General features: G+C 52.7%; 1 protein-coding gene across 1 annotated transcript in view; it reads left to right on the forward strand.

Moving 5' to 3' along the window:
* The first annotated feature begins 1649 nt into the window (after positions 1-1649).
* Lhx2 (LIM homeobox 2) overlaps positions 1650-4337 on the forward strand; it is a 30456-nt gene continuing 27768 nt past the window's right edge. Inside the window, exon 1 of the mRNA XM_021154348.1 lies at positions 1650-2174. The gene's annotated coding sequence lies outside the window, so the exon portion shown is untranslated. The remainder of the gene's footprint in view (positions 2175-4337) is intronic.

The following is a 4337-nucleotide window of genomic DNA, read 5'->3' on the forward strand; positions in this document are numbered from 1 at the left end:
CTGAATATGTGCTCTTAGGATGGTCACTTGGGTAGAGAAAGAGGTGGCACCTTGAGATAGAGTGTGCTTGAGATAGGCTGGTGGAGAACGAGAAAGACTAAAGGCAAAAGGTATGTCTTTGCTTAGACCTGGCTTCTTCCAGTTCAGAAACATGAAACCGTGACTGAACTGGTAGATTAATATGAGTAGTTCCCACCACTGAGGTCCAGAGTCCTACAGATGCATAGGGCCCGCCCCCTCAGCCTGGACCACTTCTTCAGTCCCATTGTCCTCCCACACACCCCAGTCTCACTGGGGGCATTCTGGCCTTGGCGATTCTGTCTCTGAGCATTCCACAGCTTTCTCCCATTCCTTTAGTAACCCCTTCTAGTTGCCTACATCCTACTCTACCCCCTCAGGTCTCTGCTTTTATGACCACACCTTGAAAAAGTCTTTCCTGATCCCATCCCATTTCCAAACCACTTTCCCAGGATACTTGATCTCACCACACTCATCTGCTGTCATGATATGCAGTATCCCTGCATGTCAGCCTGCCTCCCCAACTAGAAGCCAGGGCATAAAGCAGAAACCATCCCTGCCTGTGAATTGCCATCTCTCCCGCAGAACCTGAATAAAAGCTAGGGCAGAGTGGAAACCTCCATGGACCGGCACATTAGACAAACCGCCGCGGATAATCTAACTTACAACTCTGAAAGGAAAACTGGTAATTGTTTCTATTTCCTAGACCCAAGAAGCAAGCTTGGAGTGGTGTTTCCTGCCCAAGTAAGCGATCTTGAACTCACTACTGTTTGACTCTGAAGACTCCGTCTAGGAAACACCTCTTGGTGCTTAAAAGCTAATCATGGGGCCTGGTAAGGAAAATCCAGCAGGTGACCGCCTGGAATATCAGACCCAGCTCTGGACTGTGCCCAACCAAAATCTGGAGTAGGCATTAAGAAACCACAGTCACGATTCAGGAGAGGCTTTGGAGACCCCAGAAGAAATCACCCTTGACACTCCCTGCTAAATTGGTCTCAGGGTGCCCTGGTCGCCAAGCAGCTGCCACCGTGGCTGCTGCATTTGCAAATGTGTGAGGTTCAGAAGGGGATCCAGAGCCACTGGCACATCCTGCTTCCTTACCCTGCTTCACAACCTTCCTTATTTATTAGCCTGTATTAAAGATAATGAAACTGCAATGGGGTAGGGGGTGTGTGACTTGTCCGAAGTCCCAGGGCAGGGAAACGACTTGAGTTGAATTTTGGGGACTTCTGCTTCAAACAGGAATAGGAAAGAACAGCCAATCTTTCTGAGCAGAGGGAAAAAGGGGTAGTGAGTGGCAGGGGGCCGACGGGGCGAGGGGGGGGTGGCGTAGAAATGAGAGGGAGGGAGAAAATGGTGAGAATGAGCGAGGAGCGAGGGGTAAGAGAGGCAGCCCCACCTTGGGAAAGAGAGGCAGCAAGGAAGAGCTGGAGACGCAGGGAGGGATCCGGGGAGGACAGCAGACAAGAAGATCGACAGACACCGGGGATGGAGGGAGACAGAGGGAGGCGGGCCGAGCCAAACGGGGAGCGGAACGGGCGAAGCCAGTGACGGGGCGGGAGCGGGGGCGGGGGNGGGGGTGGCGGCGAGGAGCCCAGCGGGCGCGGGACGGCGGCGGGCGGGGCGCCCAGGCCAGGACGCTGCGGCGCGGTCGCCTCCTCCCGGCGCTCCCGCCGGCCCGGCCGCCCCCGCCCACGCCCGCAGCCTAATGACCGCGGCCGGCCCTAGCCCACTGGAGGCGACCGTCAGCTGGCAGCTCGGGGCTCACGGGGACCGCGCGCCGCAGTCAGGGTGGCAACTCCCGGGACTCCACGGACCCTGATTGATTTGTCAGCCCAGGCGAGCCAGCAGCCACTCCGATCGCTGCGCTGCCCGGGCTCCCGGGCCGGCCCCTCAGGCTGGAGCGCCCTACTGGCCCCAGGAGGGAGCCCCTGGTCCCCCGACCCACGCCCCGGCGCCCCTCCCCGGCCCCCTGCGGGCATCGCCAGACCCCAGGGCTGCCATCCGCCCCGTCCCCTCCTCAGGGCACTGTGCCAGCCCGTCCAGCGTTCACCCTGCTGCTGCCCCCCAGTCCCGCACCGCTGCCCCCTGCGCCCTGGCCCTGGCCCGGGGCCGCCCGCAGAGCCGGCCACACCCGCTGCCGAGGGCTCACCAAGGTAAGAGGCGCTGGGACTGGGAGGGCTGCGCGTAGGGCACGGGGCTGGGCCACCGCGGGCACCCGCAGGTCGTCACTGAAGCTGCGGCTGCCACCCAGCCCGGAACTTGCAAGGGCCGGTCAGGGATATGAGATGAATTGTGGATTGAGACCCTAGAAGTAACTGGGTAATAGTTACCAGTCTTCCAGTCCTGGGAGAGGAGGGTCTGGCTTTCGGATACGGAGTTCTAGTATCCATCTTTTTAAAGGAATTCTCTCTCACTAGCCTCTCTGTCTCTAAACATCATTTCCTGATGTCTCTTTAGAGGAATCATCCCATTTCGTCCCCTTTTCCTGAACAAGAAATAGGTTTCCATTCCTCTTCCCAAACAAGCCTATTTTCTCTTTCTCTCAGTTTAGAAGAGGTTGTTCCCTCTTTCTCACTCCTCAATTTACAAAGATTTTTCTCTCTACCCACAATTTACAACCATCGAAGTCCGTAGCACCCTCCCATTGAAGGAGCTTTTCTGTTGTCCCTTTCCCCCACTTAATTAATGTGCAGTTCTTTAACTCAGGACAGGAGACCTGGTGTTTTTACTGGTGTGGAGGCAACGCAGAGATACTTTTCACTCAAAGCTGGGTACCACAAGTCCATCTCTGCCAGAACGAAGACAGCTGCCCAGTCCCAGTCAGGTGCATGAGTATTTGTCTCCAAGGGGCAAGAAGGAAAGACCTTACCCTCGAACAAAGAATTAAGGCTAAGGGAGACTATTTTAGCATCTTCCATGGTAGAAGACTCTCAGCCTCTGGACAGGGGGCCACATCTCGCTTTCCTCCTGCACCTCCTTAACTTTAAAGTACTTTAATGAACACACAGAGAGAAATCATTTGTTTTTCACTGCGTGGTGAGCAGTCTACAAAGAGAAATAGGAAAGGAGGGAGAAAGCCTTAACTCTGATCCCCGCAATTAGTTCCCTGGGATGAGGGGGGAGCAACCCGGGAGCCTCAGTTCTTCAGACACAAAAGCATTTAGATCGCTTTAGACCGGTTAATCCTGAGTCTGGCTCGGGTCTCTTTTGTTTCCCAACTCCATTGTGGGTTTTGTGCAGTTTCTCTCTGTTCCAGTGATTGACTAGCCAATGGATGGTAATTATCCAAATGTCCCCTCTGTCCTTTGACTGACTTCTCTGTATTATGGGCAACTGTCATGCATTCTGTCATTCCATATCATATTACACGTATTATCATATGAAGTCCTCCTCCCTTTAAAGGAGGGAGCCTTGGCCCAGATGCTGCTGCTTTTAGAAGGAAGGGCCCCCGAATAATTTGTGCTGGGCACAGTGTGCAATACAGGACAGGGGACTCCGGAGATGGGAGGTTCTGCAGGTAATTTTTTTTTCCTGGCTGGGGGTAGGGGTGGTCTCTGGGGTTAAGGTTCTAAGGACTTGTGCTGGGAACTTGGAGTAGGTTTACCAGATGTATTCTTTGGATCAGATCTCTAGAGTAATTTGAATGGGTCTGTAGGTTCCCTTATGGAGAAACTTAGAATCAGTTCTTTGAGCCCTGAATATGAGAAAATTCTATATAACTGGTTCCTTTTGGGGTAATCTACAACATAGTGGCACATGCTCAGGAAACCAGCCCTTGGGATTCTAAAATGCACTTTGTACCTGTGACCCTTTACAGGACAAGCCCTTGGACCCTTGCCCCAGTTTGCTCCCAAGCAGATTGGGTACTGAGGAAACCAGATGTATATATTTCATACTACCACATACTAATACTAAAGCTTTGAGAAGAAACCAGCTTTTTTTTTTTTTTTTTGGCAATGCTTTTGCACAGTAAACTTAGTGCCCCTTGGTGCAATTGTGTGTGCCATCACTTAAGAGGAAGGCAGGATTTATAACAAGAAGGCTTTGCAGACAGATACTCTGGGGTCCTCTGAATCTGTGGGCAGAAGTAAGCCTTTCTTCTGCTAAAATGTGAAAAAAGTGTTTTATTATTGCAATGGATATGAAGTGCTGCCCAGATGTACAGCCTCGCAGTTAATTACCTTGTTCTTCATCAAATATATGAGCAATAAATTCTCCAGGAAGGAGGTGTGTGTGTGTGTGTGTGCTTCTCTCTCCCTCTCCCTCCTCTCTCTCTCTCTCTCTCTCTCTCTCTCTCTCTCTCTCTCTCTCTCTCT

This window comes from Mus caroli, chromosome 2 (genome assembly GCF_900094665.2).
Source record: "Mus caroli chromosome 2, CAROLI_EIJ_v1.1, whole genome shotgun sequence".
In the NCBI taxonomy this organism is placed as follows: Eukaryota; Metazoa; Chordata; class Mammalia; order Rodentia; family Muridae; genus Mus; species Mus caroli.